Here is a 27352-nt window from a genome sequence, read left to right as displayed (position 1 = left end):
GCCTTGGAAATTCTCTCTGCAATCTCTAATACACCCTCATGCGTTTTGCTAAACTGAGAAAAGAAGAAGAAAAGGTGGGATTTGCTATGAATGAATGCATATTCATCAAGAGGATATTTCTTTGGAGAATTTTTGATGCAGAATAGGCCTAGGCTCACTGGCTTAGGCAGGTCTTAAAATGCTACAAAAGACATTTCTCCACTCTCACAGACTAAAGAGGAAAACTAGGGAATTTACTCCCACTAGCCTGCAGTCCAATTTGTGAACACTATATAAGTTCTTTCTGAATCATGTGAAGAAATGCTATTTATGACTGTACATTATAGTTTTTATAGGCTTGGAATATAAAACGGGTTCTGGAATGAAAAAAAAATAAATTAAAGAAGTAATACTTTCCAACCCTTGTAGCCTCTTGTGATTTTTGTGTCAGGGTGCACAATAGGGTGAGGTTTAAATGGTTTATCATTGGAACAACAACTAATTTTAAAAAAATCCAGGGGAAGTTTTAGAATGAAACCTATCAGAAATGAGATACTCATCAGCAAAAATTAAATATTTAAAGAATTTGGTCTTAGTGAAAAATTTGGGCTTTACATATCATGAGGTACATAACACTAAGGAAGAGAGACAACATTTGTTGTTAAAACTGCTGAGAGACTCCACGATTAACCTTAGGAACCTGTGGAAATATTAATATAGTTAAATGTAGTGTGAAGAAGGATCGTATACCTCTAAGGTGGACAAATGTCATCTTCAGTATCCAAACATTTCACCAGTGAAATTGTGCTGTCCTAAATTGTCCCTGGCCCCTTAGACTCCTGTAGTTTCTTTGTTTTCATATTGCAATCATGGATTGCATTTTTTATGTAGTTTAAAAAATTATATTTATTTTCTAATATCTCAGATGTGTCATATTTTCTATGTATATAATATAATCTTAATTTTGGTAACTTGGTGGCTTCCTTGATGTTTAGCAGTACACAACATATATATTGAGATGGAGTAAAGTAGAGTCCAAATTGAGTGACTAGGTCATTCTAGGTTTAAAAGTATGCTAAGAAAATTTGTTTCTGAACTGTTAGGAATAAAGCATTTGAAAACTCTATTTTCAAACTTTTTATATGTAACAGGTAGTTATTGTATTGAACAAGGTTTTATTTAAACAGAAGTTACACCAGTTTATTCAAGATCAAGATTCTTTGTCTTCACTTGAGTCCAAGATGAAGCTCCTTTATTTTTGCATGTGCAGTGAATACAGATAAAGCAGTTTCGATTTTTTGCTTTCTGCATCAGGAGCTTGATCCAAAGCCAGCTCTGAGGAAATGCTCCTATTGATTTCAGTGGCTTTGGATCAGACTTTAATTCTGTTGTGACTGGATTGAAAACCAATATATTTACCTCTTTGGAATTCTACTGATGTAGTGTCTTTTGAAGGGTTTTATTTAATTATTTTCTTGATGCAATTCAGGTAATTATTCAAATAATTCAACTTACTTCCTATTTAACATATTGTTATCAGCTGTCAAAATAATTAAATACTCAATATAAATTTACGCACTTAAACTGACAAGAATGTTGCTGATAAGAATAATGGAAGAAAATCAGGAAAAAATTTACAAGGATAATTCAAACCATTTCATCTGTAAATAATGAGAATTTAATGAGGTTGATATCCAAAAAGGCTCTCACTTCTTAGAGTATAAAGCATTCATTTTTCACATTAATTGTCCTTTTAGTAACATTTTTAGGACACTGAAAACAAAATATGTGCATTTAAGTTGTTTTCATGGAACTTCTTCTCTGGTCCTAGAAAAAATGGTTCACCTATGGACTTCTGAAAAAAAGATTTCGTCAAGTGTCTAATCTGTCAAAAAAAAAATAAAAATCAAAGCTCAGGAGATTCATACCCTGTAAACAATAGGCCAGCTCTTTTATATTAAAATCTGAAGCTCTGAATTCTCATGATATAGAACATACCCTTAGGGTAAACTTTGTATAATACTAAGATCTAGAGTCAGTAAAGAAATAGCACATAATAGTCACATTATGACACTGGTCCACATTATATGGACATTCTTCTTTCAGATCAAAATAGCAGTACTCTTGGGAAAAAATTATGCTGATTAGTGATTAAATCCACAGGTAGCACCACCAGTGAAAGAATTGTTCCATCTGCCCTAGACAATTACATTTTTTGAGATGAATTACCCCCTGGAAGTACTGAGCTCTCTCTGTTTACTATAGAAAAGTCTCCAATAGATAAATTAAATGGTATGGTCAGCTCTTAGAAAGACAAAATTAGGTAAATTGAGACCCATGCTGGATACTGATTCATCTGTGTGAAGTATCTCCTAATAACTTATCAAATAAGTCAAAAGAAAACAGTTATGTATACTTTGATACAAGAAGCTGGGACTATATGTGCCTCTTTGTGAAATATTTCTTTCACATGTTTATTCCATGCATTCAACTAAAGTGTTTCTTTAGTTTATTTTAAACTATATAATAGGGAAAAATAGGGGGTGGGAAAGATGGGGAAAAAACCTGAGAGCAACAAAAATATCAGGCATTATAGTGAGGAAGAAATTACATGCTTTAACATAAAAAATAGGAGAAAGATGATATTGTGTAAAACTGAAAAATAGATGGCAGGTTGCTGATGCATTGCTCTGAGCAGCTATCTCAGTTACCTGTCTCTGTTGAAAAAGGTTTATTGCCAGCACATCACTGAAACCTGCAGCTGAGAATGCCCTAAATGGGCACCCTTAAATGGGAGTTTGGTGTTCAAGCAAGAGCACAAGATTTATTGAAGGGATTAAAGTAAATTAAGCAAGCAGAACACAAAAAAACCCCAGTCTTTAGATAATGAAAGTTTTAAAGACCATGAAAATATTTTGGGTCTAGAAACCCACAAAAGGTTGCATTTTAATCCTGACATTTTAAGAAACATCAAAAATAATCTGGATGTTATAATGAAAGACATAAGGGTCATTGTAATCAATATTTTTGCTTATGTCATTCAGAGATGTTCACAGTTAATAAAAAATATTAACAAGGTTTATGCTGACAGGTATGGAATTATGTACTTCAAGTCTGGAAAACTGTGTTAGTATGTGTCAGCCAACAATAATGATTTCTACAAGTATTAAAGGGCTGAGTGGACCTGTCAAAAGTAAGAGAGTTTTACCATAGTGAAGAACAAAAATTTAGTGTTGTGTTCCTACAAGAAAACTTGTACAGGTCAGCAATCAAAATATTTGAGAGCAAGATAAGCTTAAAACAGTATTATCATAAGACAGTAGAAAGCCTTGGGTTGGATGTGACCTTAAAGTTCCAACACCCTGTCAAAGCCATGATTCATCCCACTAGGTCATGTTGCTCAGGACTCCATCCAACCCAGCCTTGAACACTTCCAGGGACAGGAGATCCAGGTTTTCTGGGTAACATGTTCCAGTGCCTCACCACCCTCACAGTAAAGAATTTCTTCCTAATATCTAATTTAAATCTATCAGTTTAAAGCCTTTCCCCCTTTCATATCCTTACACGTTGTTGAAGTCATTCCTCTTTGTCATAAGCTCTAAATACTGGAAGGCTGCAATGAGATCTCCCCAGAGCCTTCTCTTCCCCATGCTCAAATACCTCAGTTCTCTCAGCCTGTCTTCATAGAAGAGGTGTTCCAGCCATCAGATCATCTTATTGGCCCTTTAGACTTGGTGCAAGAAGCCCCCATTTCTTCTACTGAGGAATCCAGACCTGGACACAACACCCTTGGTGGTGTCTCATCAGGACAGGGAAGAGGAGGAGAAGCACCTTCTTCAGCCTACTGGCCTTGTTTCTTTTGGTGCAGCCCAGGATGCAGTTGGCCTATTGGGCTGGGTGTACACTGTTGGATCATATCAGGGTTTTTGTCCATGAGAACCTGCAACTCCTTCTCCACAGAGCTGCTCCCAAGGAGTTCTTGTTTCAGATTCTACGCATGTCTGGTATTGTCCCAGCCCTGGTGCAGGGGCAATGCAACCCTTGCATTTAGATTTGTGGAACTTCATGAGGGTCTTATGGGCTCTCAGCCTATTTGTGGTTGTTTCTCAGACATATTGCTGCCCAAGACAGTTTAACAGGGAAGGAAATGGAAATTTTTCTATCTCAACACAACCTCAGTGCCCACAAAGACATATTTTGACCACATATAATTTGCAAAATAGAAACATATTCTTATTTGGGTTTGTGAGGCAAGGTTTGGGTAACCAGAGCTGGTGGTGGGTGAACAGGTGTGTTTTCTCTGAGAAACTACTGGGAGCTTTACCTGTGTCTAACAGATCCAATGCCAGCTGGCTCCAAGATGAATCCACCTCTAGTCAAGGCTGAGTCCATCAGCTGCAGCCCATGATGCAGCCCATGGTGAGTCAGGCTGTGCCCCTGTAGCCCATGGAGCTCCATGAGGAAGCAGAGATCCAACTGCAGCCTGTGGAGAACCCTATGTCAGAGCAGGTAGATGTGCCCAAAGGAGGCTGCGATTTCATGGGAGGCCTGCACTGGAGCAGGGTCCTGAGAAGACCTGTGGACCCATGAAGAGAGTCCACATGCTGGAGCAGGTTTGCTGGCAGGATACCTCAAGGAGCCCACACCAGAGCAGGCTTTTTTGAAGGACTGCAGCCTGTGGAAGAGACCCACTCTGGAGAAGTTAATGAAGGTCATGGGAAGGATTCACACTGGAGAAGTTCATGGAGGACTTTCTCCTGTTGGAGGGATCCTGGAGAAGTGGAAAGTGTCCTCTCCCTGAGGAGGAAGCAGAGGCAGAAACAATGTGACAAACTGACTGTAACCCCTAGTCCCTGCATCACTTCTTGGGTAATGAGTCAGATAGTCAAGAATAGGAATGTTAGGCCCAGTAAGGACTAGCAGGGGGAAGGTGTGTTTAAGATTTGGTTCTACTTCTCATTATCCTACTCTATGACATGATTTACAGCAAATTCAATTAATTTCCCCAAGTGGAGTATGGTTTGGCTGTGATGGTAATCAATGAGTGATCTCTTCATGTCCTTATCTCAATCCATGAATTTTTCATCATATTTTTTTCTGTCCCTCTTGTCGAGAGGAGAGGGGAGAGATAGAATGGCTTTCACTGGTACCTGTCAGCCAAGGTCAAACCACCACAATATTATTTAAAAAATAAAGGAATAGTTGTAACGAAAGCAAACCAGAAATTAATCTCTCATTTTATAGATATCTTAATAAAAGACAGATAAATAAGTTATATTGGTGGACAGGAAAAAATCAGTGAGATCATAATTTTGCGTGATCAAACGAGTTGAGAGTTATGCAAAAGAGAATTTCTGAAAAAAAAAAAAAACAGCTACACCTTTCTTTTAGAACGAATTCCTTAATGACACTTGAAAGGTGATAATAGGGTGATAAATTTATATTTTGTTGAAAATAAGGACACAGACACCACACCCCAAATGAACCCTGTTCTCTGACCTAACTATATGCATAAACAGTCTCTAGAATGAAAATAGAATACATAGTTTCTGAAGGCAATTACAGAAACACATTCACAAAGTAAAATGTGTCAAAACCAGGTTGACACAGACAAATTTTCCCATCTGTCACAGCAAACACATAAATATTGAATAATTAACACACAAAATTGAAGCAATTTTTTTTTCAGGAAGCCCCAGCTTACCAGCTATATGTAGATGCTTCTTACTTTGTGCTCATGAAAACTTGCTCATGTCTTATATCTTAGAGGGTGATGGGAAATCTCTACCTCATTATATAAATTAGCTACTGAAGCTACAGAGCCCAGACATACAACTAAACACCAATGTGTTTGGTGTCAGATGTGATTATGTTAGGGATTCATTCCTCTGTGTTTAAATAATAGCTGAAGGAACTCATAGTAGCCTGGATCTCTATGGAAAACAAACTACTCTGCCAATGCATAAGACCAAAAGTGCAGTAAGAAGCCATCAGGGAAACTACATCTACAGAGAAAGGCAACAAAGAAGACAGAGTGAGTCAAAGCACACATTTGAGTCAAAATGGGGTTTTAATCTCATGCTTTTCTTTGTAGCTTGTGATAACACAAGGCATTTAAGTTTGGCTTCAGAAAACAGTAGCAATGTGTAATGCATGATAAGTGAAAAAGAAATAATAAAGAAATAACATGTTCTAAAACTGATGAAGTTAATATGTGTTCACTTATGTTCTAAAACTGTTGAGTTTACATAAAATTTGTTTTCCTACTATTTACAGGTGTTAGAAGACCATTGACCTTAACCAGATGGTAAATGTCAATATTGTCAACAGCGATTAAACAATTAAAAATATATTGAACATTTCTGCAATGTACACCTGTTCAGTTTGATCTCATTTTCCTGCTTCTCCTTTAACTGTCCATACAACTGACCCAATTTCCACTGAGTATATAAACAATTTCAGCCTCCTTAACTCATTTCTATGAGCCTGTTTTTCAGACTTTGTAACATCAAAAAGTTTTTTAAGTACCTATAAAGTTTGTCTTCTCTAAGAAGTTCTTTACTCCAAACAAATGCAGCCCCTTCACGTGATTTACTTTCCAGATATGTTCTTGTGTAAAGAGAGAAAATGGGAGGAGGGAAGACTGAGTTAAAAAGATGGCAGATTTATAGCTGCTTTCAATTAATTTTCACTCATTTAAATCCAAATTTTATTCTCTGGTTGATAACTTACACTTTTAATGCAGAGTCAGATCTCCTAATTTCAGATTTATTGGTTCTGCATGATCTAGAATAGCAATTGCTACACGTTGTCATCACCTACAGTAATTCCTAGAACTCTAATTCTTTAAGTCAGAAGTAACCTTTATAATCAGTCAGTTTAGCATTCTAGATAATATGGCCCATATGATGTCAAATAACAAGGCATATTTCTACCTCAATAGATCCTACTCCAAGGGAAATAACAATGAATGGTCTATTTTAACATGAACTGAATATCTGAGTTATCTGGGACTCACTGTGTGGTTCATTATTGGTTACTTTTTCTTTGATTCACGATTCCTACACAAAGTGTACAACATCACAGAATTTATTGCTTTAACCTATACATTGTTGATGCAGACAACTGCTGTCTTTAATTGCAGAATAAATTTGGGATAAAGGAATAGGATGAAGCACGGAAAAATTAAGTGCTTTCATGAGCCTTAGCTTTTGGAAGTTAAATTCTGACTCTCAGGCAGGAGAAGCGATATAGTTATGTTAGGAACTGGGGAATTTCTCTAAAGAAGGAAATTACACAGGCAGCATAACCTGAAACATAATCATAATGGAGTCAGGTAATGAAAATGAAAAGTGTTGTAGACTAACATTTAGAATAAGAAGGGACAATCTGGGATAAAGCTAAGATATACTATAGTACACTTGACTCAAAGTGACACAACTGCTTTTATCCTATCTCTGGGGACAGGAACATGAAGGATATAAAAAATGCTACTGCAGTAGCACTTACTGCAAGTACATCTAGCATGTGAATGTTCAAATTCATGAGAGGCAAATACATGAAGAGGAGAGGAGAAATATAAAAATAACAGTCCAAAAAGAATGAAATTTACCAACAGACTCAAGACTCTAAAGTTTGTTTTTTTTGGTTTTTTTTTTTTTTTTTTTGGTTATTTTTGGTTTTTTTTTTTTAAATCGAAGCCCAGGTAAATTTGTCTTACAGTTCAAGAAGAAAACAAAATGTCCCAAACACCCTACCCCTAACAATCACAGCACACTGGGAAAGTTAAGGAAACTATCACATGAAAAAGGCTAACTTTTATGATATGGAGTATTTGCTCGAATGAAAAGAGGAAAGGAAATTAGAGGGGCTGGAGAAGAATTTGAGGTATGAACAAAGAATTCTCAGACTGATTTTAAAAACCCTTCATATCAGCTATCACTCTTGATAACTTCATCTCTGCCTATGATCAGCAAAAAAGCTACAGAGATTATAATGGCCAATTAAATAGGTGAATTTCAAGAAAATGTCCAACTTTTTTTCTGAGGTTAGAAAAAAAGGCAGCTGTGCTTTCATCAAAATATGCTACCCACAGTGAAACTGTGGGTATCTACACAGTGAAAATGTATTATTTTTAGTATCTAGTCTTTATCATGGAAGTGGTACCAAATCCAGTCATCAATTCCATTGCACAATAGTCCACTAGAAACTAGAAATGTTTTACACAGGACAGCTCAGACATTGCTACCTGTGATTTCTCTGTTTTCCCACTCAGCTGTGTAAACAGATGTTCTTCCTTTGCAGTACTTAAGCAGCTCAATGGAAAAGGAACATGAAGTAAATCAATCTAACACTTAAATTTGAGTCAGTTGTGGATAGGCATAAGTGTCTTTATGAACACTGGGGTTAGTGTTTAGTTTCAAATTAAGATTTTGCTAAGAAAGAAATCTGGTTAGATGTTTCTTCCTTCATTTTAGGTAAGAAAGAAAGGGATCAGCAAAACATCTGGGGACATGGGGAATGCTGTACTGGTAAAAGATGAGAGATCTTCCTCTGGCTTACATACCTCTTTTTGATCAGGCATTCTGTACCATACCTGCTATGACTTTGTGATACAATCTAGCTCCTACTCTTTTGCTAAGGTAAGGTTTCTTCAGTAATTCACTAGATCAGTATCTTTCTTTTTCTACAGGACCAGAAATGATCTTGGGTTATCAAGTCCAGGACTCTGCTATCATAGGGAACAGCATCATCTAATCCCTTCCTTTAACTTATCTAGTTCCAACTTAGCTAGTGTTTTGCTGCACTAATACTACTAAAATATGTTCCACAACCAGGTTACTCCACTTAAAACTTTTGGTTATTTGAAATTACATGTATTTATTCATTATATGAACTCATAACTGCATATTTTTGAAGATGGATAGAATTAGCAAATTGATCTAATCCTAACAATCCTTATGGCTTTCCCCATGATAAAGAATGACATACATACAATATGCAGCGTGGTATCTTAAAAGCCCACAACACAATAATAACTTCAGTGAGATATTAGAATTACAATCTCATTTTGAAAAGCCATTTAATCTAGTCTTCTTGCAGGATATATTAGCCAGGGATTTCTTTGGTTTATTTATTATATTTAGCCAGGGATTTCATATACAATAGGCAGTCATGTGTTAAATATTGGAGCTTCTTTTTAGGTATAGAAAGAGTTTCAGTAAGAAGGCTTATTTCAAGGTTCATTAGGAATATATTTTTCTTGTTGCAAATCACTTAACACTCTTTTTTTAAAACATTAGGTGAGGCTTTGGTTCAGCCACTAAAATTTAGCTTTTTAAGCTAGAAAGGAAAAAGGAAATCTTTAGTATAACCATTGATGCAGAGAAATGTTAGCCCTATTCCTTTCCCTTCTCCCCAGGCTTTAGAGCTACAATATCTAATGTTGAGTTCAGCTTGGAGACTGGATGGAAAAAAAAAAGCAGATGCTGAGTATAACATGGTAGGGTGAAAAAGCCTATTTTAGTCAAAGGATGGTGGCACTAGACTGTGAAAGTCTGAGTTACTCTGTGACTCGCTCTGAAGAATGGACAAGGGCTGTGCAGAAGTGCTTCACCAGTCATTTTTCAGTGCTGTGGCATACAATCAGTTTTTGATTATCCAGGTCGAGATTTCCTGAAAAGGAAAAGCTGTCACATTCAGAAATTATTTCCATAAATACTAACCAAAGCAGGACTCAGTACTTCTCAGTAAAACTGTAATTTCTACCTATTTCAAAAAAAAAAAAAAACCACTTTGAAATGTGTCCACAAGAAGAGAAGGGCAGAAAATCTTCAGAAATGCTTTACATTTATTTCATATTTCTCTAAAATTCATGAAAGACTTTAAAATCACAAATATTATTAAAAAAAACATATCTTGTAGAGCACAGGGATACAAAAAATCTTGTTGGTGCAATGCCTAATATAATTTTCTGTGGTCATTCACTGAAGGTGTTAAGACTCCAAAGAGCTCAAATATTTAGAAAATTTCAAAAATGAAGACAGTTTTTGCATAAGATATGATGTCTATTATTCCTAATTTGTATAATTTTCAGGGTTTTTTTTTGAAGTTAAACTGGAGTTCTTCCAGCAATATGTATCTTGGGGGGACTCTCCCGTGCCCATTTTTTCATAAATAACTTGACTTAGTCAGGTGTCTGCTGGATGTATCATAATGGGTTTCCACATTTAAAAAGAATGGTAAGTTTTTATTATCTGATTTTAGGAAAAAAATGTATTCATAACTACATATGAGCAGTTCTAAAAAAAATTATAGACTGATACGTGTGAAAAAAAATATTATTTAGTGAGACTAATGTTGTCAAGGAAGCAGTTTTCACTTTCTTAGGCATAGCACAGATTCAAGTAATGACATCTTTAAAAGGCAGTGTTAATGACACCTTCGAAAACTTACTCTGTAGCTGTGCATGTGATGAACAGCCTCCTTAATCATTAAATGATATGACTAAAATCGAAACAATTCACTGAAAAATTCTTAGTTTAGAGTAAGTGTATTTAAAATTTTATCACTGTTTGAACATAGTAGGAGAAACAAGCTCTACCAGCTAATTAGTTCATGCAGCAATCATTAAGAGCCTTTCCTCTTTTTTTTTACAAAAACTAACCTCTCTATTATCAGTGGTGCTACATACAGAATCACTACTTCTTGATGGACTTATGTTCAGAAATCCTACTTATTTAACTGAACTGGTGTGATCACTTTGGCATTTTTTTCATCTTACTCATGAGTGTTATCTAATTCTCCTTTCATCTGCATTGTATTGTATTCCTTTGTTATAGGGTTACATGTCACAGAAATTTTTTGCCTCAGCCTGGTACAATGTGCTGGTGAAAATCAGAATATGTAACAATAATTAAGGTAGAACATGTACAATGTCTTATGATTTCATACTACATTAATGTTTCAGGCAATTAAACACTGTAAGCTTTTGTTCACTTTTATAAACATCAATATCTTAATTTTCTATAACTACTAATTTTCTATAATTACATGTACCCCCAACCCTCACATATGCTTATCTTGAATCTTCTCATGTCAGGGATCTGATATTTAAAAATGGGATTCTTTGGCTAACTTCTAAGACTTCAGAGATTCCACTAACACTTGATGTTTATAAACAACACCAACTGTCTTTGAATAACAGGCAATTTAATTAAAACTAAAAATGGTATCTTTTTCTGAAATCCTTATCAGGATGAATCTCTTTCAGGCAAAAACCATTAATAATTTCATGATAGGATAAAGCTCGTCACATGGATACAAGCTTGAATTAATATGCAGTGGTAAGATAAGTATTCAAAGGGAATCTGTTGTCACCTGATAACCTACGCAAGAAATTTGATGCATGGTAGAAACAAAAGAAATGGAGCAGGGCAGAGAGAAGAACAAGCAGACAGTAAGTAACGTGTGAAAACTAACCCAATCCTACTTTTTTTCTGAAGTGTTAATAAATCATTCTAAAATTATTTTTTTGCACGAGTTTTACAAATTGCCCTTGTGGTAGTTTCATTCACATGTGGTACTTATTCTACATTGCTTACATGGTAATCAAATAACCCACAATCAGTTGTTAGTCATCCTTATTGCACCACTGTGGCCTATTAGAGCTTTGTCACCAAACATTGGACAGTATTAGGATGTTATTTAGTCACTAAGAAAAAGTTCATGCTGCTTATTTAATTGACAGCTTAAAGCATAAATTTTGTAGAGCTTGCTGCTCCATACATATAAAAGGCCAAACTTATATTTCATTTCACACTATTGCCTTTGAATTTATTGGTTTCCTTTGTTGTCCTTGGGGAACCACTTTGAATGCAAGAAACTACAGTTATAATAGTTAGAAAGAAATCAGTGGTTACAGAGGAGGTGATCAAACAGTAAATAAAATAACCATTTATAGCTGTTTTAGCAATTTGCCTTTATGTGTGCTTGGAATTGCATTTCAATAAAGCACAAGCTAAGATTTAAAAACACACTATTTCAAAAGTAACATGCAAAACAACTTGACTCTTTTGCCAGATTCCACCCTGAGGGTAATGGCATGCTTCAAAATATCGCTTGGTTAGGTTTTTATTTCTGGCAAAAAATATCTTCCACGAAATTGTTCTGTTCTGCAGCATAGCAGCACTAATTTATAATCTGTGCTTCAGTAGCAAGAGGCTTTCTGTCTTTCCGTCTCCCATTTAACATTTATATTTACTTTATTCTCTCCCCACTTTTATACTAGTCACTGTAGCAACCGCATTTAAAAAAAAATTATAAGAAAAAACGGAGCTTAAACAAAGGACTGGAAAAGTAGTACCTGAAAAAAAGTTTTTCTCTGTGTCTGCTGATGACCTATGGGATATAATAATACAATGCTGAGCTCATATGCTATATTTTCTACTCTGGGATCTCTTGGCACTTGCACAGAACATAAAGTGACTGATTTGATTTCATAGATGGGAGGGAAGGGAGGAAGCAGAAGTAAAAAAAAATTACATACAAGGTGTATACATGATTAGCATAAAAAGAAAGCAGGTCTGTTCATTTTCATATGCTCTAGACCAAAGTGTCTTTCCACGTTATCTTTGCAGTTTTCCTTAAAACATATCAGTTAGATACAGACTCCCCAGCAGTTCAGCAGAACAGTGGTAATCCACTATCAAGGGTGAAAGATACAGTAAGGATAATCTGTCCACAAGGAATTGGAGTTAGAGCCATAATTCAGTACATGTAGACTACTAAACACCTTAATTTAGCAATTATTTTTGGTCTTGTCAGCCTCACGGGGTTAAAAGTAGGGATGAAGCAGCTGGTGACTTCTCACATACAGTTAATGTGTCATTCATTTCTTGAGTGTACCTTTGCTCCCTAACCACTGCATTGTCACACATGTTCACTCTTCATTGTCACATGCAATACCATCATCTATGATTTTTTCTCAGGGTATTGTCATGAAAAATACAGCTCATCCTCAAGACCAAAGAAGTGATTGTGTGTAAAGTGCACATTACCTAATCTGTAGCAAGGAGGAATCTAGGGTCACATAGACATTTGCCTCTTCAAGGAAGCAGTAGAAGCAATTTATGCTCCTGAGCAGCATTTTCTTTCTTATCAGCACAGCTCTTGCTATTCCCCCTTTCTTTCCACCCTTGTTACAGTTTATTTTTCTGCTATTGTATTGCTTGAAAGAGAACTAGTGTACAATTTACATCAAAAAAAGTAAAAAGCAATAGCAATTTGAGCTGTTTCAGTAGATTAATTACTTTTTTATAACCCATCTTATCTAACTAATTACAAAACATCACTTATGGATTTGAAAAAATTACAAATCCACTCATTCAGAATTATGATCAATTTCAAGTTTTCTCACAGTGCCATATCGGTGATTCCTGATCTGATTTCTGATAGAAAAAAATCAAGCCTCCATTATTGACATAATTGTGTCTTCTTACTTGATTTTATTTGCCACCTTTTTCAAATCTAAGGTATATCTTCTCCCTTCTGTTCTATTAGCATTCTGCATAAAATACTCTTCATTACTGCAGATAGCAACAAATTATCTTCATATTACATGAATTGTCACCTAAGAATTTTAGTGTGATCTGGTTTGGAGATTCTGGGAAACAGCTTGCTGAATTCTTATCTTCCCTTATTTTTGTTATTGGCAGTACATCTGCAAACTGAGAACTATTTCTATCCTTTTGTCTTGGATGCTTCTGGGCACTAGAATGCTAAAGGCACTTGTTTACAAGGCAGTGAAAATAAGAGCACAACTGCATTTTGATAGATGATCTGGGTTACTCTTCAGACTTCCCTGTTGTTTTACTGATCCCTTAAGCAGAAAGACTAATTCAAGTTTATGTTCTGTGTATTTGCTGTGGTCTCTCCAGAATTCTTTGCCCTCCCCTAAGACTAAACAAAATCATTTTGTCTTTCTATCTATCAGCACAGTTATAGTGAAGTAACCACCAACTCATCAATTTTATTGCAAAACTATTTTTTGTTTTAAACAAACATCATCAGATTTTGTTGACACAATTAAATGATTTGAATGTTATGCCATATATCTAGCATGCACCCTTGGGAACAGATAGAAGCTACAGCAGAAATCATGACCTACGTGCCTCTGCATCAAATTAAATGTTTTTCCCTTAATCCTAACACCAGCAGCTGTTCGACACTGTGGCTTACTGCATATAGCCTATATAATGAGACAGCTGCAGACAGTTCAAGTTCCTCTGCTGAATGCTGAATAAAGCCCATCTCTCCAAGACCACTAAGTCTTATTGCTGTTGAAATAGTCCTCAAGCAAACAAATATATTTGGCATTCAGATTTCATAGAGATGAAAAACAACACTGTGTTTTTTAGTATTAGGGAGACAAAAAATAAAGAGGCTTGGTAAATGAAATACAGGAAACTTCCACAGAATTTGGTGCAAAATTAATTTCTTTCTATTATCCAAAAAGGAGTCAAATTAATCCTTTGCAATAACTACAGAAGTTCTTAGTAAGCCCAAAAGTGGAGATGGCTATTGCCAACCATTGATACAATGTCCTGGAAAAAGTAATTTACTGATTGTGCAAAAGAACAGAACTGTCTGCAGGTGGATGATATAGCTAATTGACCCTTCGTATTGAGAGCAGATGTAATCTGTTTCAAGTTCCATTTTATTTATCTTCTGTTCCATTGCTTAGCAGGCTGCAAGGTTAAGGGCAATCCTTTCACGCTACCTGACAATGTGAAGACAGCTTTTCCATATTTGAACAATAAAATCCTGTTCAAAGGGCTACAGGACCACCAATTAAAATTCTCCAGTAAAGGTAATCTGAAAATATGATCTATAACTGAGAACAGAAAAATCTGAAGCAGATCACTGCTTGAAGTAATGAGCTGATTACTTCCTACTGCAACATGTGCTGTTGGACTTTATTACCAGTGTGGGAAGAAGGTTTTGATTGTGGTTGGGTTTTATGTATTAAAACAGATTAGTCTAAATAGGAAGAATAGTATAAATATGCATTTTGGTTGGTTTTTTTTTTGTTGTTTTTTTTTTTTTTTTTTTTTTTAGCTGGGTGAAAATTAGTTGGGGCACTATAACTTGCTTGTGCTTGGAGGGCCAAATCTTCTCCCTGCTGTGTAGCCAAAGTAAACAAGTGGTTCAATAGAGTTTGAGGATGAATTGAAAATATTTCTATAGGCAATAGTTTACCTGTAAAACCAGAGAATAACTGCTGTGTTATATTTACGGCATCTCCTGCAACTCTTGTGCTTGTACCTCAGATGTAAGAATTATCCTGACATGCTTGTATACAAAAATATCAAAACCTTTTATTCTTCCCATCCCTTTTTCACATACTAACAAGATATAAGGATAACAACTTTAAGTCTACCAAGTCAGCTCTTGCTCTTAAAGTGCAATACACATAGAATTTTCATACTTGTTTCAAAGATTCCACTTCACAGAAATCAATATAATAATATATATATACCTACTCTTGGTTATAGGGAATTTAAATATTCACTAGTGCTGTACCTGCTACTAGTTTATATGGTTTGTACTAAAATGGCACTTTCTTGCCTTAGATATAAAAAGTCCCATGCAAAGGAAGTCTCTTGCTTTACTTAATTAATATTAAGTGTATCCAAAACCTTGTTATGTTTGTGAGGTTTTTTTTTGGAATAAAATTTATATATTTAAGCTAAATATTACCAAAACAAATTTAGATCTGAAGTGTGGTTGTATAAGTGTGAATTTTCAAATGTGTCCCTGAGTTTCTCTTGCTCAAGTCAGCTCTTGTGAGATCCCACCATGAGTGCTGAAGCCAGCTCTGGGCTTCTCAACATAAGTACATGGAACTAATAGAGGCAGTCCAGAGAGGGGCCATGAAGGTGATAAAGAGTACTGGAACACCTTCCCTCCAAAGACAGGGTGAGAAGGTTCAACCTGGAGAACAGAAGGTTGCATGGAGACCTCATGCCTGCAGTTGCAAAGTAGTGAATGAATTACTTTTTTTACTTTATTTCCACATGCAGCTTTTAGACTGTCTTTATCTACACACAGGAGTTCTCACTTTTACCTTTCTGTTTCTCTTCCCCCCCACCCCACTGCAGAGGAATGAGCAACTGTGGGAGATTGATTTGCCAGCTGGGATTAGCCCACAACAAAAGTCAGTACACTTATGATTGATGCATATTCCACAAATGGAGTTGGTAGTTTGTTTTCTTTTTATAGGTTAAATTCCATTGCACTTTTCAGTACAGAGCTTACATAAGAACACCACTGTTCTGCAGAAGTAAGCTTCTTAGTTAATCCTTAGCTGTTTGAAGAAGCACCAGATTTCCATCACCATTGTGCAAAACTTATTCTTCCTTTAAGAGTCTATTAGTAGACCCTATTGCAGCAAGTGCTTACCTTGTAAATTACTCTATTTCTGTAAGTAAACATATGAGGCTGTTTGACTAGCTGTTGTGTATTAATTTAGCTACATAAAGCAGACTTAAAATGTTTATTACCTCTGGAAAGAGAAAGAAAAGTGGCAAATGGGATCTATTGTATTCTTTGTATAGTTTATGCTTTGCATTTTCTTGGTAATAATTCAATCCTGGCCAGTTTGAGACTCAGTAATTATTTCCTAGATTGTTACAATAAACACATGGACTGCACTACCCACATATGCTTGAAATTAATCATAGGAGTTGCATCCCTTATGTTTTAGATATTCAATAAGTATCAATGAACACATGATTTTATTGCAGCCTTGTTTTGTCTTCCTTTTTATGCAAATCATAAAAGTAAAAGTGAATCACCAGCCAATTCAGACAGATACTACTTAATCTAGCACTAAGACACCATCACTTGAAGAACAGGAATTGAAGAATTCCTACATTAATCAGGTATTGGGTAAATTATCTCATACAGGCAGCTGGTATTGCAAAACACTGAAGAAAGACAAAACCAACAAACCAAAATTCACAGAAGCTAAATACCTGGGCTGAATCATAAAGAACCATAAACACCTACCAAATGATCTTCAATAATCTGAAAGAGTGGGAAGAATGCTTTTAAGGGTCATGAGGAGAATGACTAGAAATTAGAAAATATTGGAATCACATTTTGAAATGAAAATTTAGGATTAAAATAGGAAGAATCACCTTCCAATGCAAAAAGCTTTACTGAGCTGTCACTTCTCACTTTCTGATACTGAAGCAGGGTGGAACAGATCTCAATGCAAAGCAATGAGAGAGGAAGAACCATAAAACTATGCATCAGAAGCCTGAGAGTTCTAGGTTCTGTCTTGAATTAAAAACAGTGGGGACATACAATGTTTGTGGATCAGAGGAAACTGTTTTTATTCAGAAATTAATAACTCGTTCCACTACAGCACAATAAGGCTGTAGCTTTCTGGAATTCTAGACTGCTTCATTCTAGAGGTAAAGCTCAGGAGAGCTCTACAAGTAAGCATGAAATAACCAAAAATAAAATAAAAAATCCAATTCATTTAAGAGATTCTTTCCATTCGATAGAAATCTGATAGACATATTTTGAATTTTTACTCCAAAACAGAGAAATAGATCTCATTTAAATAATTGACTACCTATTTACATTTCATATAGACTTACTAGAAAGATTTTTTTTTTCCTGTTTTACAGGTTGTTTATAGTCCATTCATCTCTTGTTTATATCAAATTCTTAGGAATTTAAATAAAATTCTTTTAACAATTCTTAAATTCCTAATTCCATACATTCTTAAAAAAACCCCACAAAGTCAAATTTGAAGAGGCCTAAACTTCAAGACACTGATTCTGTGATGTTCAAAAGATAAAGAACCAAAATTATCACTGTTTTACCTGTATTTAAATTTGCATATATAAAGATTAAATATCTTTTCAAAATATGTAATAAATTAATAAACAATCTCCAAATATGACAGCCAGTATCAACTCTATTTCAAGTTCCTGGATAATTTTTGTGTTCTTCACAGAAATTCTCTTCATCACTAAAATAAATTCTGCTTTTTTCCCAAATTGTTTCCTTTTTCCAACTATTAGTGTTACCACTATACTTTCTTCCTCTTCCCTGACAATTTCACTAAACATTAATCAACCTTGTATGTTGCGATTTGCCACAGATTTTGTGACCTGTTTTTGTGGAAAAATTCACCTGTGCTTCATAAGTTGGCACACTGATCCATAGGTATTTATATATCCTATTAGTTTTTCAAAATGTCAGTCATCATCCTTCTGAACCTGATGATATCCTGAGGCCCATCCTGATCTGCAATTGTGAAATCGGGATCAGAATGGCCTCATATTTTCTATTTGCAAATATTTAGAACTATTGAGGCATGCTAGACATAGTTCCAATACTGCTTACATTTAAATTATTTTTAATACATGCTGTGGCACTCCTTGAATAATTCATGCCTCCAAAAATTAGAGTGGCACAGATTACTGTCAATCTGTTTCACTGCTCTTCAAAATAAAACCATGTAATTCCTGATTCTATATACTATCCGGATTTTTTCCTTTGATTACAAGGGAAAAGATTTAATTTTTTTTGCTGAAAAAGACATCAGGATCAAACTCATTATTTGCAGAGTATAGTGACATATCAGAAGAGAAATATTAATCCCTAGCCTTGACGTGACTGAAACTCTTTTTTGGCTTGAGTGAAAATTTCGCAATAATAATTTTATAACCTATATTTGACACAAAATACCCATGAATTTTTAACAAGAATATGAACAGAGGTTACTTCTGAGGATGTTATGGCCAAATCACCCCTGTACAGTAAAAAAAGTGAATAACAAGGAAGTGGATATTACTTGAAGTGAACATTTGTAAGGAGTATTACTACCTTACAAAAGCATATTTTTTTTCAAGAATGGGAGGAAAGAACGGTTTGTATTCTTAAAGACTAATAACTGGGCCTGATCAGTGTTAGCTTAAATCCTACTGCTGCCCCTTGCAAAAGAAACAAACTGCAAAACTGGTATCAGCTTAGTGGAGGGGTTTAGAGTGGTTTAATCCTATTTGTTGGTATGGGAAAGAGATGAACTCTTCACTGCCTCTCCTTAAATACTCATCTCAAATATTTTGCTCTTGCTCACATATACAATATTCTCTATAGTAATGACACCATTTCTTGTCTTTCAGAACATCAGGTCTAAAAAAAAAAATAAATCCCCTTTCTCAGCATGAGTTTCCTTTTTCAGGATGTCCCAAGGACTGAGCATATGCATGTCATGGAATGGGATGATTAACAAAAAAATTCTTATAGCAGTCTTATAGAGAGCTTCAGGTTTCCAAAATTGTTCCAGGGGATGATTATCATCTCAGAGAATTTCCTCTCATTAGACGTAACCCCTCAGCACATTCTTCCTGTAGTGAAGACTATTTTTCAGACCTCAGGGTAGGGACAACTTTTTTCATTCCTTCCCTCAGGGAATTTACTGCTCATGAAAGTGCTGGCTCAACAGTCCTGAGGTTGAAGTTGTTATCCACAACATTAATGAATAATGCAACATAGCCTCTAAAACTGTTTCTGTGAAATGAATGGGGTTATTTGGGTCATACCAGAGCTGCTAAGCAAATTATATTTTTTATAGGAAATGTTCTTTCTATAGTGAATACTATGAGGTAGTGTAGTAGGAAAATACATTAATTTGAATTTTTTACACATATGTATCTCTAAGAACAACTTTACTTCAGTATGATTTAGAAAATACATTGGGAGATGGTGAATTTGTGACTGATTTTGAAAGTCAGATTGTTATTAAAAGCACTGAAATAAGGAATAATAGAGGGTTATTTGTTGGGTTTTTGGGATGGATGCCATCTCGACTGGAACAACCCAAGTGTTGTAATGCAAACACATTCTGCAGATACAAACTCAAAAAAATTGGCACAGTTGCTATACTATAATGTAGCAATGTATTTCTAGACTATAAGTAGTCATTCCTAAAAGGTCTTTTAACTAAGCAAATCAAGATAATCGAGTTCAACATTTTTCATGGTAAGATTATACAAAAACATATTTACAGGGTTAAAAAAAAAAAGGAGAGAATGGTAATTTTGGTGATGTAGAAAATATTGCATTTTTTCTGATGGCAATTATGTTGATTGTAAAAATTTAATTTCCTTGCTTTCAAAAATACTGGAATCAAAATTCACATCTCACCTTAACAAAAATCTACATGCCTTAACTGTGCCCTTTGTCTCCAGCAAAATTGAAAGCATATGGCTTACTTTTTACAGTTATGCTCCCACACATTTTTGGTAAAATGAGAGTGTTCTAAAGAATGAAAAAAATGGAATGTTATCTTTTGATAAAAATGCATGCATGACATAAGAATATTTATGCAATTCATGAAAAAATATCTTCAGAAAGGTCATGCTTCCTGCTTTTCATTCAAGAAGAAAATCAGGAAAAAAACCATGTATTACTCTTCTCATTGACCTCTATATGATATTTTCTAACCAATAATCTTCAAGCATCATAGATAACTTTAAAGATAGGAAAAAGGTGCAGCTTCAGCCAATAATAATTATTATTATTGTCAGGTAATCATTTCAAACACAGATCTGGGTGACTATCATCCCCTTTTTATGCTTGCCTTCTTTACACAGTAAGTGGCTTTTGAAACTCACTGATGATATTCATATCTAGTAGGCACATGACAATATCTTAGTGCTCCTAGTATTGATTAATATTTTAAGATATAAAATATGCTGTCCAGAAAATTAATCTCATCCAATATCAGATATTACAGTTGTGCGAGATAAACACACTTGGGATTTTCATCTTTGTTCTGTAGTTCTGTAAACTATTTCATGGTTCGTGACTTAACTGCCCAGAGAACACAAATAATTTTGCTTCATTTTAGCTGTAATGCAGTTCTGCTCCACTCAGCCTCTTGACACTCAGGGGGCAGTTCTTAGCCAGCTGGTGCCTCATCTTTAAAGACAATCTACCTTTTGTCTTTGCATCACCGAGAACTGAAGGCTAATACCACAAATTAGCCTAAGTATCTTTTTCCTCTGTTTTGCCACAAAGCCTCACTTGGTCATCCCATTCTTTACACTGCCTTTTCACAACACCTTGAATGAACAGCTGCTTTCCATCCATTCACCTTCCTCTTGGATATCAAGGATTAGTTACAAAACAGTACTGCAGTAGAAGCAAAGACTAGACATATCAAACTGCAGTGTAAATTAAGGCATCTCTCTATCTACTGGAGTATGGCTTATGTCCAGATATTGTATTTATTCCAAGTAGTCTCTCCATCTGAAGCCCAGGAACAAACAAAATAATCTGCTTAGCTCTTTCCAGAGTAACAGGATTTTTATAATGTCAACTGAAAAATATAAAACTGATGTTTTCATGGACATGAAAAAATATATGCCGGGACTAGAGGACTGCAAAGGGTAGGATCAGATTTCCATACACTTTCATATCTTGCAGCTTGAATAAAATAGTTTCTGGTATATGAGGACCCCTTACCAAATGAATCTCAGAATCCAGACTTTTTGCTAAAGTCCTTTCTAATACCAGAAGGGGGTCAGGAACAGAATCCTTCAAGTGAGGAAAAATTACTTGCACTTGGAATTGCAAAATGGAGAAGAAAGTTTTTGGGGTCCAGTGTACATTATACCCCAGTGATTGCCAGCCTAGGCAACATAGAATAAGTGTGACATTTTGAAAATACATTTTTGAGAAAGCTCTGGTAATTGAATCCAGTAGAGGTTACTCACAAACAGGTACATTAAGGATGAGTCAAGTGGGGCCCTCCCTCTCCTAAGTACATGCACACTCAAGCCTTTAAAATGGCAAACGTGCCTCTGCAAATAAAAAAAGCATTAACCCAGATGGTCAGTGACTTCAGGGAATACCAGAACATACAGGCTCTCTTTATTTGGGTTAGCTGTTGAAGAATGATAGTAAATTAATAAAGTACAACAAAACATATTCTGCTAGCCAACCCTGTAGCAAACTATATTGCAGTCATGCCAGGAGATTGTCTTTTGTCATCTGTTTATCATGTCTATTGCCAAAAAAAATTCTGTAAGCTGCCTGTTCTAAGAGTGGCAACTGCCAGCCTTGACTGTAATTATGGGTTTCCCAGACAGCTGTGATAGTATTTAGATGTTGGCATGATGAAGTGAGCTAAAATGGGATGTGGATAGAGAATAACCTGGCATACCAGCGAGCATCTTAACTATATTAAAACTTTTATGGCTGCTAAATCTGGTGCTTGATGGATTCTCATTTTGAATGAGGTTTGTAGGACGAATCAGATATCAAAACTATGCCTAAGTTCTTCCTGAACATTCATACATATCTTGTAAATTCTATTTTAACTTGAGGACATGCTTAATGGTGTGTAAAAAACCTGAAACTGGAAGCTCACGAAAGATCTGAGGTAACGAGACCTCAGCTGAAGGTCACCAAATATTCCTACCTGGCAAAAGTGATGGCCATACCTAAAACTAACTTTAGAGTCAAAGTTTTAACAAGGCCTCATGTATTAAACTTTCTATTTAACAGTATATATGTCATACACAATGTGGGCTGAAACCAACCATCATCCTGTACTCACATACTCTTATCTCATAGAAGACAAAGAAATGTGTTGGCAAAAATTTTGATTTGCTGCAGATAATAAGGATATATCTGTCCTTAGAGAAGCATGGAGACCTAGGGAAAGCTACCTAAAAAACACATAATATGTTTATAGTAAACTTATCCTTTTCTATATCCCCTGAAATGAAAACTCAAATGAAATAAAGATGCATCATTGATCACTCTTGCTGTAAGCAGATGACTAAATGAGTATGGTCTAGACAGGACAGATTAGCATGATGTTTCCAACAAAAAAAGCAAGTGAAAATGCTTCACAAGAGTCAGTGAACTTGAAAACTGGAGTATGCCAATGCTTATCACATAGCTGATTCTTGTAACAATGCATAATTTGACATCATTTTAATTTATTATCCATCTGACATATCTATTGTGTCCTTCCCTATTAAATTCTGCTCTACTTGGAACAAAAGCTACCTCTTTGACCTATAATGACATTTCAAAGGCTAAAGAATAATTATTGAAATTAAAGCCTTATAATGACTATCCAATACCTTCCCACACAATCTTTTCTTGTGCAGAAAATGCTTCCACGGTTGGTGGTCTCCTTGTTTTTTTTTTTTTTTGTTTTTTTTTGTTTTTTTTTTTTTTTTTTTTTTTTTGTTGGTTTTTTTTGGGTTTTTTTTGGTTTTTTTTTTGCTGTTAGTTCCCCCTGTTCTCCCCCCTTTAAGTGCATGGGCGTGAAAATGAAATACCCTGCTGCAAGTTCTGTAACTGTACTGCATTATAGGAACACAGTAGATACAAGTTGCATGAAACTCAGTTACATTTTTACAGTCAAATAAATAAATGAACACTCAAGCCAAAGTCTTCCAAAAATATGAGGAAATGGTTGAGGGGAAAAAAGTATTCTTTAATTGCACACATTTGTGTAGGGTGTGAAAACTGTGTCTATTAAATCTGAATTGAATTACACTTACTATTCAGAGTTCCAGTTAGTAATAATTCAATATCAAGAGAAAAAATTGACTTCAGTCAGTTTCACAAGAAATTACGTGAAAGTTTGGAGAAGCTAGTGGAGAACAACCACTAGATATGATCATCTCCCTTTAAAAAAGTATGCTAAATACTTTGTAATGTAAACCAACATAATCCGTGTTTTGAAATTGAGTTGTCATTTGTAGTGTTATGTTTTTTATTCACTGAAACAATTCCTCACTCTCCTTTAAGTCTTGAGATGATAGTCCACATATTTGAGGAGTTGCTACCATACCAGCTTTTTTCTCCGATTTTACAGGTAACTTTCTAGGTCAAAGTTGTCCAAATTAAAGTCTTCAGCTTCTAGTACATAAGTCTCTTTTTGCCTGAAAAAGAAGCAAACTAAAAAGTCTATTTATATATAGCTGTCATGACAGAAAATTAAGAGACCATGACTCCATAAACACCTCAAAAGTTCAATTATCCAAAGAATATATGAGTTTAGAAAAATAATTTTTAACAATTAAATTTCGTTGGATATTTGAATATTGCAGTTGGCAAGACTGTAAAACCCTGATGCCCATAAGCATATGCTTAAATATTATTCTTGTTCTTGGACCCCCAGGATTTGGACAAATTATGAAGGAGCTTAATAGGAATAAACTGATAATCATTAATCAAATAATATCTCAAAACTTCTTTCCTTTTTCTGTGAAAGCTAGTATTTTGATTTATTTCAGATATCCCAGATATTCACATTGTCTGGATAGAAATTTGACTTCTAAAGCTAAACAAGAAGGGAAGAATTTCTACATGTCTACACCTCTGTGCACTGAAACAGCTATAACAGTGTGACTGTGAGGAAATCAAAAGAAGGCAGAGGGAAATAATCTACTCCAACATGCATTAATCTACCTTGTTTATAAATTATGAAGGAAGCTACGTGTTCCCCAAATTCAAGTGCTATATGAAAACAAAGATGCAGCATTCTTTTCAACAAAATTTTTCCCCCAAATTTTGTCAGTTTATTCTGGTGAAGTCAAATTTAAGGGTGAAACTAATCATAGCCTTCTACTGTCTAAAAGGGCTGGCAACTGACAATGTAGTACCAGATCCTTTTATTTTTATCAGATGTGCATAGTGAAATGAAGAGAAGCATGGTTCTGACATGATTGACATAAATTATTAATAAAATAGTGGTAACAGAATGATAGATATTAGCTAGAGCTGCCACACTACCTCCACATTCAAAACCTTTCAAAATTGTTCAAAAAGACACATCAAGATTCTGGCCTAAATAAATAAAGCATTGACCATTTCTGAGATACAGATTTACTCAATTTTTAAATTAGTCTGGTAGTTTTTCTTGGTTGCCTTCAATTTTTAACAGTTTTTATGGTGACTAACTTACATTTTTATAGGATGAACTTCATTAAAATATCTCCCTTTTGACAAGTGGAAACAATTTATTATCCTCCAGCCCATTCACATACCTTTTAATTCCATATGCATCTGGGTATTCTATGGCCTCCACAGAGCACAGCCTCTCTCACTTGTCCAGCAGCATCAAAGTAATGCAACTGCCACCTACATATACTCTTCTAATATTATATAGAATCTAATTCATGCATTATGGAGTCCAAAAACTTACTTTAAAAATTAAAAAAAAATGCAGGACATGTCAGGAGCATCCTACATATTTCTGTGTGCATTGAAAAATAAAGGAGTGCACATAGTTCTATGCTGACTGTAAAATATGAATTGCATAAATATTTAATGTAATGGTTCTCAAGAGTTCCCTTCAGATTCCAGAATGAAAATCATGGTTAATGAATGGTATTCTTCAGCTCAATGAAAAAATGGAGGGAAGAGAATTAAACTCAGTTTGCTCACATGTTGAAAGGCAGGTAGAGTCCCATCCAACAGCTCTGGTCCACAGACACCTCTTTAAAATACCTGCAAGTCCAGGTTTCCAGTTGAGGAGATTTGATGCCACAACTGAAGAGGTACATGCAGTAGTAAAAGCAGTAAACTCTGGAAAGAAGTAGTTTAAAGTAATAACCTGAACATTGACCATATCTATCTTTATTATATAACTTTACAGACAATTTTGAATTCATCACTATCCCATTGGAGTATAAGTTATGCTCTCTTTTCCAAAAATCTCCTGAATGATCATGAAAGGTCAAACCACTTCCAACTATCATGAAACCAGCAATAAATACTCATAAAATTTAGTTTTTCAACCAATGCTATATTTACTTCATAACCAAAAGTAATGTAGGAAGACAAGTTGGAAAGTGGATTTGGATAACAGAAAATATGTACTTTAAGTATTTTAAATACATCTACAAATCCAGAAAGGTGACCTATGTCTGAGCAGTAACAAATGTAATATCTTTATTGGCAAGAGCAGGGAAGGATTCAACAGAGTACAGACCAATTACCTTATCTCCATAACATATAAAATTAAGAATATATTTTAAGGAATAATCAATAGACACACACAGTAAGTTAGAAAACACAGCATGGGTTTACAAATAACATGCATTTTACTTGAAATCTATTTTTGAAATTCACTTTCAGTACAAATTAAGCATGATATAAGTCAATTTGTGGAAAACAAAGCCTCAATTTTGAATAATTTTTAATGAGGAATCAAAATAGGAAGGATTTTGATTTTTAAATGAAACCCTGAAATGTTTGGTGATGATAAATAGCAGCAGGAACATTAGCCTGGAGAGAGGGCAATAATAATGCTGTTTGAGATGGTTTTGGGAGTTTTTTCTTGAAAGTGCAACTGTAATATGCTAGAATATCAAATTACTTGGCAAAAAATGTATCCTTTATTTGGCTAATAAAAACAAGGTAGTATAGATGATGCCTACAAATTAATGATGTGTTCTATATAGACAGTAGAGAAAAGTAGATTAGTGGGCAGAGTAAGTGGCAGAACAAGTGTTTAATTCCAATCTACATCCACCTACTTCACATTAGATTTGGAGAAGTTTATTTGCAAAAAGAATAAGTAAGAAAAGGAAATGTTTAAGGTAGAATTATCAGGACAAAAAATTGTGAAACTCTCCTCAGGACTTTATGAGGTCATCATGATCATCTGTTGTATGCCAGGTTGGTTCAGTTATGGGTTTTAATAAATGTTAGTTAGGTTGGTTCTCTGTACCCCTATTTTCCCCTCACAATGGTTTCCCCCAAGCTGTGTACCACGGGAGCTCTTACATGTCAATCTTGTAACCACTCCCTGCTTCCCCACGGAAAGCTCTGTATCAATCACCCCACCTCTGCATTCCCATTTGTCCCGGAATGCTGTACACACCCCTGTTATGTTCCCATAGGTTGCTGTGTTCCGCGTCACTCCCCTGTCGTCTGTCCCCATTGGGCGAGGGGGGCTTCCGCCCCTGTCTGCCCGACCCCTATTTAACCCCATGCTCCCTGTGTCCCAGCCACCATTTTGTCCATGCGCACGACCTGGGAACGCTTCTCCGAACACCGCTGCGGCCCCGCGGGAAATAAACAGTTCTCAGCCATGCTGGGCAAGGTGTGCCTTCTCTCGCCCCTTTATTTCCTCTCAGTGTACGGCTATGAAAGCTGCATTACCCACCCGGGAGTGCTCAGCCCTAGAGCCTCCAAGATCCCGGCAGCCCCGGTCTCGCCGAAAGGCAGTGCCTAGCCGAGCACCTCAGCTGCCTGAGACTGGAGCAAAGAAGAAGCAAAGCTGCAATCATCATTTCTGACCATCAACTCATCA

General features: G+C 35.4%; 1 long non-coding RNA gene across 1 annotated transcript; it reads right to left on the bottom strand.

Annotated features, from left to right (window-relative positions):
- Window positions 1-4394: 4394 nt before the first annotated feature.
- Window positions 4395-25593, bottom strand: LOC137476641 (uncharacterized). The gene is made up of 3 exons (XR_011000487.1): window positions 25480-25593; window positions 4672-4776; window positions 4395-4555 (listed from the first exon to the last, which is right to left on the bottom strand). It is a non-coding gene; the product is annotated as an uncharacterized lncRNA (long non-coding RNA).
- Between the last annotated feature and the right edge of the window lie 1759 nt (window positions 25594-27352).

This window comes from Anomalospiza imberbis, chromosome 6, assembly GCF_031753505.1.
Source record: "Anomalospiza imberbis isolate Cuckoo-Finch-1a 21T00152 chromosome 6, ASM3175350v1, whole genome shotgun sequence".
Taxonomy (NCBI): Eukaryota; Metazoa; Chordata; class Aves; order Passeriformes; family Viduidae; genus Anomalospiza; species Anomalospiza imberbis.
This window is presented reverse-complemented; position numbering and strand designations above follow the sequence as displayed.